Here is a 12,441-nt window from a genome sequence, read left to right as displayed (position 1 = left end):
CCACATGGGGAGAGGCGGGGGTTTTACTGAACAGGGCATTTTACTTCTCGAAAAAGAACAAGCAAAACAATACAATAAAAAACTAATATCTTATAAAAAATGACATCGCCATGGTGTCAAAGGTAAGATTTAATCATTATATGCCTATAGTTAACTGTGGAAGAGCTTAAAATACTGTGATGTAATCGCTTTAAGAAAACAATTCACTGTGATCAAGTTAACAACTGTTTCTTGTATTCTAATCTACAATAATTTAGTGGCAAAATTCCTGTATACCTAAATAACATTGTAAAATCCATTCATCCATTTTCTTAACCGCTATTTCTTAAAAGGGTGGTGGGGGGCGCTGGAGCCTCTCCCAGCTGGCTTTGGGCAGTATGCAGGGTTCAGTACCCTGAACTTGTTGCCAGCCAATCGCAGGGCACACAGAGACATTCACAATCACATCTAGGGACAATTCCGAGCACTCAATTAACCTGCCGTACATGTCTTTGGAATGCGAGAGGAGACCTGAGCACCCGGAGAAAACCCACACAGGCACGGGGGAGAGCATCCGGAAGGCCGAAGTCCGCAGTACAGTATTTGACCGCTAATTATACAGCAAATTACTGTATTTTGTTTTAATCATAATACATTACAACATACAGTTAAATACTGTAAAATAAAATAAAAAACAAGATAATGCTGTAATTTTTACTGTAGATTTTACAGACATGTTTTGCAGTGTACGAAACATTTACATATGACTTAATTTAGTTGTAATCATTTACACGGAGCTGTTGCTAACCCAAAGCACTTTTAGCAATTCTATTTTTCAGTGATTCGAATACTAGTGAAGTACACACTACACAGAGAAAGTTCAAATCAAATCAGTCAACAAGGAGAATTACAACAAAATGTCCCAGTTTTCATGCAACTGCAGTGTGCGCATAACACTGTTAGATAAGCATATATGATACAAATGTAACGTATTGCATTCAGCACAGTTTACAAAAACAGTTTCCATTTGAACCTTGTGGTAATGTTTAATTAATTAGCCTTTGACTTTTCTATCTACTATACATGATGGACTTGCATGCATTTATTCCATGTGCGAAAATCACACGACTGATACTCACCAGACACTTTAGAAGGCACAAATGTTTCTAATATTATGTACTGAACCACACGAGGGCAGAATATTAAAAATGACTCTCATGATGTTGCAGTCTAAATTTAAGCTTTGACATGCCTATGTAAAGATGTAACACTTATCAAGTATCTTCCTGACCTTGAGTTGAGCTTTGCCCATCTGTGAAGTATTTCAGTGCCAACTGTTTTATGCATTAAGGTGTGAGTTTCATTGAAATAAGATGGCACACAGGGATTTGTTGGCTTCTTTAATGAACTTCCAGTCCCCATAGAGCTCTCGTGTTGTTCATTTCTACGCAGCCTTTTTCCTGGCTTCTATCTTTGTGCAAGAAAAAACTGATTACCGCCACTTGTTGTGACACTAGCACAAAGACAGTCTTCATGTAGCATGTCAGCTACAAATACACAAAACACTCTCATCTGACTTCTTTCTATTGTACATGTTTAGGCAGTTGAGATTTGTCTTGGTCTTTGGTTTCGCAAGACTATCAAGTCTGTCTTGGATCGTATAATCATGATTTCAGGTTGTGTTGGTATTTATGGTGCCAAACTAAAGTTAGACTGACTTGAGGCTCATTACCAGAAGATGCTATTAGGTCTGTGTGGTAAGAAACTGCAGCTCTTTACATGGCTTCAACCAGTAGTGATTTTCTTGTTGGGAAAAAAAAAAAGATGGTAGGACACCCACATACTGGGTTGACTAACTAGAGTACCATGAAAACTACTACCTAATATTATTTTCCTATAACTAAGCAATGTAAATAATATGTGAACTTGAATTTTTTTTTAAACTTATTATTAATTCCAGGTCGGTGTCGTTCAAATTGCCATGCAGAATTAATTACAGAAATTTGGTCATCGATGCCTCATATTCATGAAAGTAAATTACTCCAAAACCAGCAGGACAACCAACTAATTTAGTAAAATTAATTGAAGCTCTGCATTAAATATAATTTTTAAAACAAACTAAAATAGTACCATCTGGTGAGACTCCTACCCCTAATTCAAGTCACCAGTGATTTCTAATAAAATATGTACAATACTAAACTACCTAATATGCCCATGCCAATTGGCTGGTGATGAACTCCCATGTCATTAGAACAAAAATAATAGAATAAAATGATTAACATTTTATTTTCAAGCCTCACATTCATCTGCTATTTCAGCAACAAAGGCTACACAAAGCGGCAGGAAAAAGGCACTGAGCAAAAGTGACTGAGACTGTGCCAATGCTGTCTCAATATATTTTTACAATGCTTATGTGTGTACAACAAGAACATTAGTACCTCTTGAATAGCGCAATTTTCCTAATCCTTCACTGATCATTCTGCTCACTCATCAGTCCTTCTCTCTTTACAAATCCAATTCCACTCTGCTCGTGCCAATTTCAGGTGCTCTCCCTCTGGATTGCAGCACCGCGCCGATTTCAATAGAACAAACTGAAATTGGCTATTCAGTCCCCTGTATCGATCCTGTCTTGTTAAAAGTAGGCACTCAACATTGAGAGCTGCCAACCAGTCAGCCATAGCTTAGGTATGACTCTGTGCTGGTGTGTATGTGTGTGTATGTCTGTATTGTTTTTGTCAAAATAGAAATGTTAAAGTAGTTTAAGTGTCCCGACCCGCATGTTATAGAAACATTAACCACTTGTTTAAACTCCTGTTTTAATTGATTCGAGTGCAAACTTCTTGACTGAATCTCATTAGCTCCCAGCAAAAGATTTTGCCGGGAACAAGCATATATGTTGAACGGTATAGGTTAAGGTAGGTTAGTTGTGCCAAATGTGTAAAACCAAGAGAGTTCTGAAATGTCTTTCCTCAAGAGCCCACAGTGCTACAATCAGGGACGGACTGGGAACAGAATTTGCCGTGGGAAAATATTCGTCAATTGGGATCGGACGACGTACATGCGGCAAATCGTATTCGACAGCGATTACTATTTGTCGTTCGTCGCCTGAAAAAGGCTGGCGACTTAATATTTACTAATGCATCGATTAATATTTATCGACGGGGGTGATGGTCAACCAGCCAAAAATGGAACGGCCGTTCAGGAAACTCTTGAAATTCCCAGCAAGCAGTACTAATAGTATAATAGCGGGCCCTATTTCCGTACACAGCTTTATCACACAGACTCACGATCCTGACCTCGAGTTGAGGTTTGTCTATCTGCAAGTGGAGATCTTCTTTCTTTTCCTTTAATTATAAATGCACTTTGCGTGCAACAATCTCCTGCATGGACTCCAGCGAGTCTTGATGAGGGGAGCTGCTTCGATTGGCCGGGAGCCGCTTGTGTTTCCTCTCATAACAACTCTTCTATCTGTACTACAAAAAATACCCCCCAAAAAGTGCACACATGCACACAGTTCGACTGTGTTTTGTGCTAGATTCACGCTGGGCACGGAAATATGGCCCTTCGTGTGTAAAATATATTTTTTTAATTAGTTTGGGGTAGCGGTGTCTTGCTCAAGGACATCGTAGCCATGTGTCCGGGAATGATCTTGACCTTGGTCCAGTGCTATTTGACGATCTTAACTACATTGCCACAGCTGCTACATGTTATAGAACATCTGAAGCAAAAACAGGTAAGCCTCATAAATAATAAAATAATTGGACACTGATCTAAACTGTAACATTATTCACAATGTTTGAATAAAACGTAAACTTTGTGAATCTCATACTCTGTTTTTGGCTCAATTAGATTTTATTTAGCATTAAAGACCTGATGTTAAGTTTATTCATGTGTGAGCGGATGCTGTGCGGGTAGCAACAAGGAATCTCCTCGTTGCCATGGTAACTCTGAGCTGGTGAACTTTTGTCAGGTGCCAAGAGCTCACTTGCAGTAAACTAGCGTTGGTTATGTGTGTGTATGTGTGCATGCTATCTCACAGAGTTTTTGAAGGAAAGAAAGGAAACAGTACGTGTGCTTATCTTTGTGAAAGACTGCAAATCCCTTTTCGCTCTGTCACTCTCACTCCAGCAGCAGCCTAACTCTCTCTCTCTCTCTCTCTCTCTCTCTCTCTCTCTCTCTCTCTCTCTCTCTCTCTCTCTCTCTCTCTCTCTCTCTCTCTCTCTCGCTCTCTCTCTATCTATCTTGCAGTTTTCATCTTCATCACCTTTCTCCTCCCTTCATCCGTTTTGCACAGAAGAAAACATAAAATAAATTAACATGCATCGTACTTCTGCTCCTCTCTTTCATCAACATAAGAATTCTTCGTGTAGCCTCCACATCATATTGATGTTTTAACTGGCTCTCATACTCTGCTCTCTCCCTCCATTTTTTGTTCTACAACCACTCTTTTATCTATGATGATCTTCGTGACGCATCTAAGGGAATGCATTCTTAAGTGTATTTCTCTATTAATTTAATTTGATATAAAAGCAAAAAATAAGTTGAACACTGCAGCAACAGAGGAAATTGTTCTTTCTTGACATGTAAGATGCGTCAGATGGACTTTTGTGTGTGCGTGCAAGTGTGTGTGTTATATGGGGTGAATGGCTTGTTGTTAGACTGTGGCTGTGCCTGCCAACACAGAGGCCTTCTCTTAGAATTTAGTTAATCAATATGCAGCTCCTCCCCGCATCACTGTCCTTGTGTTATAAATACGTGTACACACACACACACACACACACACAAGCTACAGCCAAGGCAAATGGATGCACAGACTTCATCGAAATTCTGGTCCCAGCATCACCACTGCCCTTGTTGTATAAATAAAATGTACAAAAAGTGATGCAGAAAGCACAAAGCTTCTACAGGGTCTACAATCGCAAACACACATGGATGTGTTGATCTTTGTCTTGCACCTCAAAACAAACATCAGAAAGCAGAAGATACTTAAAAAAATGTTACATAAAGCAATATAACCTGCAAACAACAATTTAATAGCACCCCGTAATATATTATATTAGAAGTGACCTATTTTCAAGCAACATCAGTGCCACTGTGCCTGTATGAGCTCCATGGGCACACCCCTGCTGTAATGAGCTTCTCAAAAATGGCAAGTAGTTCTACAACACACGCTACAAAAGTGGCTGGCATGCTGTGCTGGAAATCTTATATTTAAAAAAAAGAAAAAAAGGACGACTTTGGTGGTGGGGCTCGAGGCACCATTTCTTCCTTTTCGATTACTTTTTTTTTTTTGTACAATTTCCCCAAAAATGTAAGAACACAAGCTTTTATATTGGTTTCAATCATAAAATAGGTCGCAACCAGTGAGGACACTATAGAAAGAGTGTAGATATGCAAAATGTTCTATTTGCATAGTATTGAGTTGTACAATAAATAATAATAACTGAGCATTTTAAGTGTTGCCATCGGTTGAGGCATACAGTCCAGTAAATGCAGAAGAATAAATAACTATTTGATATATATGACATTTGGGCCTTTTGAAATTTGAGGTGACATTGGACAGCCAATGAAAATGCCTTATGAAGTTACTTATATCTTTGACGATCAAAACAAAAGTATCCCTCTAGCTATTTATAATTTTCTGCTCCTGTTTTGACTCACTGAGGGTCACTGCATCATGAATGTGACATCACAAGCTACCAGGTAACTACTGTATGTAGGCTAATGAATGAATGAATGTACATCTCATGCATGAGATTATGTGTCACAGGGTTAAAAGTTCAAAGTGATGTACTTCAGGATTAAGCTAAATGGATCCCTTAAAGGTAGAACAGCATAATGTGATAGCTACTCTAATTTAGCATTTAAATGAGCGAGTATAATGTCAAATAGGTTGTACTTCATTGTGTAAATGGGTGGTTCATAATGGTAACATCCTAATTCCAATGAAAATGGGACATTGTGTAAAATGTAAACAAAAAGAGAATGGAATCATGTGAATATACTAAAACAACAAAATATTCACGTGAGTTCACTCCGAACCTTAAGGTTTCGTTCATCCAAGAATTAAAAAAAAAAGACACATAGTGGTAACAGCTGTCAAGGAAGAAGCGCCTGGTCCAAAATACAGTATTAAAAAAATTCCCGACATGCTATGTTTGTTGGGTCAAAATCAGGCTATTTTTATGCAGGCTGACCAAGGCGAGTGACTAAGAGGGACTAATAGCTTAACAACTGACAACATCAAAAGCGACATTTGCACAGGACAACTAGACAAACTAAAGCAGATCGATCCCACTATCATTTATTTATTCATTTATGGGTTCCTCGCGCAATCCTTTGTAGTGCATGCACATGCGCCAGCCCACCAATGACAGTGGTAGGCGGCAATAGTCATATTATGCTACGTTTGAGCTACTATGCAACTACTATGAGCTAGGTATTATTGTAGCACAGCAAGTAAGTATCGTATTACGTGTCGAGAATAGAGGAACTTTGGTGACTGACATTTCTTTGAGTGCAGAAGAGCAACATGGACTTAGAATGTGAAGATTATTACTACATTGTAACTTTAAACAACATTATAGTTGTATTTCCATTGAGGATATTAGATAATGGCATGTTTAAAGGTATCATATTATTAAACTTTTCAACATAATAAAATAGTTCTCAAATGTGTAAAAGATATGTCTGATATGCATTCATCAAAATATACATTGCATCTAATATTTTTGCTGTCCCTAAATCAGCCAAAAAACGCCCTGTTCCAAACAGCCTGTTTTAGGGGTGTGTCACTTTTATGTAAAAAGCTGCACCAGGCCACGCCTAGGCCATACCCTTCTCTCTTGAAGAAGCAGGGATTTCGGTCATGGTAGCCATGTGCTAATGTTGTGAATGGAAACGACTGGCCATGGGAGCAGAAGAAAAGAAAAATACAGACATGTATTTTACACATTCGAGAACTATTTTAATATGTGGAAAAGTGGCATAACATTTTACTATAAGAAAAAGTAGCATAACGTTACTACAGAGACTATGTTGTAACGTTTGTGATTGTTTAGGCAATGGTTATTTTGTCGTAAACCGGCAAATCTCCCGCAAACGTTATTTTGCCGTGAATGTCTCAGATTTGCCGTGAATGCTTGTAGACATTTACAAGCGGTTATGAATGACACAAATGTGCACATTTAGCTAAAGAAGTCGCGGACTGACTTTTTTCCATACCTGGTTGGATTGTAGACAGGCCAGGGATGCATATTATTGATTGAAAACCCCAGGATGCATTTTCATACTATGGGACCTTTAGGATAGTGATGGACAAAAGAAGCTTCATGAACCACTTGTGATATTTTTTTTACTCTGCTAGATGGCACTCTTGGTTTAAAGATGCAGTGGAAATTTAATCAAGTGCCATTGCACTAGCCTTTATCTTTAAACCAAGAGCACCATCAAGAGGAGTAAAAACAAAACAACTGCTTCATGAAGCTTCATTTTCCCATCACTAGTTTAAGAACCCAACAAGACAGTTTAATTTGCAAAAACAAACAAACAATAGGGAAAATTATTTAAAATACCATATTATACCTAAATATATATACCTAAAAGTACCTAGTATTTGGTATCAGTATCGCCCGATACCAAAATCTCAAGTATCACACAGCACTAATGGTGGAGTGGGGAAAAGATGAAAAAAACGGTAGATGCATGGAGTGGAAGACGAGAATAGCTCTCCACGTCCACGAGCAGGCCACGTCTTTCACTCGCTCTGTCTCTTACATCACTTGGCCTGTCAACCCTGCTGACCTGAACAATCCATCAAGTGCTGCTACTGCTGCTCCAAGGGATGGAGAGGAAGATAAGGTTGTAAGGTGAAGGGGAGAAAGAAAAGCCCGATTGAGAGACTCTGGTCAGCAAGCGATGGCACCCATAAGTTACTTCAGAAGAGCACCATAAAAATGGACCTGGCTAAGGTGGTGACATTGGACCTCATCCACCAAACACTTTGTATGATGTCATCAATTTTATTTGTACTAATAGGACTGAATTAAAGAATTTAAACCATTACCAGTGTGGCTGAGTTAATCTGACAATGACCTCAATAGCCACTATCATCCAGTGGCATCACCTGTATTATCCTGAGGAAAAATATGAGGAGTCGAAATAAAGTCAGACGTTTATCTGCTCAAGTGGCCGATGCAGCCAACAATTAATTGAAGCACTGTTTCACTGAGATTGGAGGCCAGTGTTTGAGGAGGACATAAAATGTGCCAATTAGGATAAGATGACAAGCGCTAAAACAAAGAACGCACTTCATTGCGAACAAGCTTACTTATTATATAATTTCTTTTTGCATCTCAAGCTCTGTCCACCCTAAGCCAGTTCTCCGATGTTTAAGTGTTTGCCAATTAAATTAAGTTGCAATTTTTCTGTGGGATTGCTGTGCAATGTGTTTTATTAATGTGAACATAATTTGCTGTAATGAGCAGTAAAATTTTTGAAGTCACGCTGGCATTGCCTCAAGATCCTCAAACGTGTCACTCGCGCTTGATTTAATAGGCAGGCAAAGGCATTTAAGCTTTACATTAGGTTACTCTCCACCTGCCATGCTCCTTCTGTCACTGTGCAGTCAAAGTGCGATCCAAATTGCACAGGGAGAAGACAAGACATTTACTCAGGTGAAGCAGTGGAGCATGCCCATACTGAACATCTAGCAAGATGGAGCAAGAGAAGAGAAGACCAGCGAGGATGAGGAGATAGTGGACAGAAGAGTGACATCATCTCAAAGATGTTGAGGCTGTGTGTGCACTGTCTTTTTCTTTTTCCTTTTTAATCTCAATCCAACTGTCTCTCCCTCATGCTTTCTCTCTCAAACAGACACAGCAGGGGGCTGTGTTCCTCTCTGTCTAGTTGTGTTTCCCTAAGGGTTCTCCTATTCACTCATACATATTTGAGATGTGTTGCTGCCCTCTGTGCCTGACAAGAGAATATATTTAAGCACATGTATATAAATAGACATATTGGGACAAATACCTCACACGCAAATCAAATTGAATACCCAGAATATACCGCATAGTGTGATGAAACACCATTGTAAGAAGGTTGCCAAGGCAATATATATATATATATACATCCATCCATCCATTTTCTTAACCGCTTTTTCTCACAATATATATATATATATATGTATATATATATATGTGCGGCATTGTCATGGTTTTTGTCTGTCTTCATGGAAAATATTAGTGATGGCAAAATGAAGCTTCATGAAGCATTTGCGATATTTTTTGACTCCTCTAGATGGCACTCATGATTCAAAGATGCAATGCAAATGTAATCCATTTTCATTGCACTTGCCTTTATCTTTAAACCAAGAGCACCATCTAGAGGAGTCAAAAAATATCGCAAATGCTTCATGAAGCTTCATTTTGCCATCACTAGAAAATATGTCACAGTGTATAGCGTACGATTGTGCAAATAAGTCTTATGTAAATCTGTGCGTAGCAGGCAGTGAACTACAACTACATCCTGCCTTTGCATCTAAGAATCATGGGAAATGTAGGGTTACTGTTGTCAGTCGCTGCAACACAAGCTGAGTTTTCGAGTGGTATAATTCCATTTAGAACCGGTGTGAGGTACACGGCACAGCCAGCTTCCAATAGCTATTGGGACTGAGCAAAAAAAGTTGGCATAATGATAAGCGCACTGCATCGACTTGTTTAGCGCTGTCGTAAAGTCAACCAAGATATTCTTTAGCATTAGCATAGCGCTGCAGGATTTGATTCGCTGTCGGCATAGTGTATTGGTAAGATTTGTTACTTTGGTCGTAAGTCTCTGCAGGTCATCATTGAGATCTTGCGTTGAGCCTCAAACCAACTGCATAAATTTACTGAATGGCAAATGTCATTTTTTTTATGAAACTGTTACATTTAAACTCGTCCCTAAAGTTCTTGACCCAAATGCAAATGTGTGACTCATAACTTGAGAAAAGACGGCAAATGTCAAACAACTCTTTATCACCATGGCAACTATGCACCAAAACCATTTATATCTATCATCGCACTGGCCTCATGCCCTCACCATGACTGTGTTAAAACACACTTTTTGCATGAGTGCTTTCACCAACAATATTACCATTTAAGTCGTCTTTAAATCCCTCTAGCTAATTCTGACTAATATGGAGAGGAATGTGAGTTGGGGGATTGCATGCAAGGGTGGGTAGTTGAGTGGCGATCTTCTAAGAGCAGTCCGGCCTTAATTAAACCAACGCTTGTATTGTTGAGCTAATGCTAACGATGCAAGTGATAGTGATCCACGCTCATTAGGCAAAAATCTCCACAAATCTCTCCCTCTCTGGTGCAGTTGCAGGACCAGTGCAATATATCCACATCATTACACACACACACGCACACACACGCACATGTTGTCTTCACATAGAGCCCAAGCACATTATGCATCATTACGCACACTAACCAAGTGGAAATGTTGGCTAACCTAAGGTTAGTGAGTCTGTCTTGGTCAGCTGAAAGCTTTATGGTTGCACACAAACACACATACACGCACACACAATGGTGCAAAAAAAAAAAGGACACGTTTAAAAAAAACGGCTGTCAAATGTAATTGTACGACAAAGAAATGCAAAAACTAAACAATAACACAAATCCTTAGTGTACTCTTGCAAACACTTCTATAATTCAACATTAGTTGATGACAATCACATCAGAGCTCCTTTTTATTTTTTACATGATAGCTTAATTCCTTCTGTACCGTGTCCCTTCTTCTTGCACCACTTGGCATGTTGGGAAACTAGCGATTAGATCAATGGATATGAATGAAGTTTCACACACACTCATATATCAACGCCTTCTTAAAATAAGTGCCTATGTCATTTTTTCCCCCAGATTTTTCAGGAAACATAAAAAAAATTAACCATTTGCATCATGAGGAGATGATTTAGGCCAGGGGTGTCAAACTCATATTATCTCAGCCACGTGGAGGAGAATATATTACCAAGTGGGCTGGACCAGTAAAATCATGGTTTATAACTTAAAAACATTTTGCGTCAGTTATACACAGATTTTTGCTGTTACAGTATATTGTTCCAAAAAATAACACGGCAACACATTGCCCGTATGAGTTCTGGGTGTGTAATAGCTACGTGTTTTGCATGTACTGTATATATTGTTCTCAGATAGCATTGTTATAGGATGTTAATCCATGTCATACGTTTGACACCCCTGATTTAGGCAAAAAAAAAATGTTTTGACTTAGGCAATTATTTTAAGAGGGTGACCGTATTTGTTGGGCTTTGATTAAACTTAACTAATCAAATGGTTATATATTTAAATGTAAGTCATTCAATTGTATCACACCCCATGCATTGATATACATACCTAATTGCCTTTATTGAGAGATATACACCAGGTATAAATTGACATACAGTTGAAGAAATAAGCCTCAGAGACGGTGCAGCCGGTTGAAAAGGCAACGCATACGTGGAGCTGCCTGACCAGGTAGTAAGAATAGTGTATATGGACTGCAGCTCACAGAATCAAGATGGCAGACACCCTGCAAGATGGTTGAGAACAATTAGGCCAAGATCCTTTGGGACTTCCTGAGTTATGATAACCAACCAGCCTGACATTAAAAAAGAGAAAGGTTTAATTTTGTGTAAAATAATTTCATGTTTTTCCTCCAATGTGATATATGCTTGAGTGGATGCAATCATGTGCATTATTATGTACAGTACCTATATGCATTATCCATGAGCAGAGGGTCCAATGTTCTATTTGAACCTTATAAAGTTAACCTTATAAATTCATTGTTTGCGTCAAGCTGACCTCGCTTCTAACATGCATAATTTAGTTTAAGTATAAGTAGCCTCTGTTTTGCTTCAGTATATTGTACTCTGTTAAGTGTGTTTGCAGCATCAGTGTGTGTTTGTATTGATCAATCCGCATCCTTTTGACCTCCACTTTCTTTGAGCACCAGTTTTCATTCATCACCTCTGCTCCCCTTCATTACGAGCAGCGATTATTCTTTTGCGCTTATTACCATGTGCAGGGTCAAGGAGAACCTGGGCCTATCCCCACTGACAATAGGCGAGAGGCAGGGTACACTATGTGCTGATTGGCAGCCAGGTTCATCTGTGATATAGTGAAACATGCTGTATTCACACCTGGCAAATGAGAGGCTACAGCAAAGCACACATACCTTAATAATAATAATTTTTTTCCATGAAAGGATATCAGTGAAATATAAGGAAGAACGGGTCCTCATTTTATTTTTAACACGGGACTCATTTTAGGAAATACACCCACAAACACACATATTCCTGGAAGTGTCTACAGTGGCACAATAAATAAAAATAGAATAAAAATCATTATTTTAGGTTTGAATAATTCCCCTCCATGTGAATGGTGGAAAGAAAAAATGAATAGAAAATATGTAAGAGCACATTTGTTG

This window comes from Leptonotus elevatus, chromosome 7 (assembly GCF_054856555.1).
Source record: "Leptonotus elevatus isolate MCC_2025b chromosome 7, RoL_Lele_1.0, whole genome shotgun sequence".
In the NCBI taxonomy this organism is placed as follows: domain Eukaryota; kingdom Metazoa; phylum Chordata; class Actinopteri; order Syngnathiformes; family Syngnathidae; genus Leptonotus; species Leptonotus elevatus.
The sequence above is the reverse complement of the archived record's forward strand: the minus strand, read 5'-3'. Positions refer to the sequence as shown.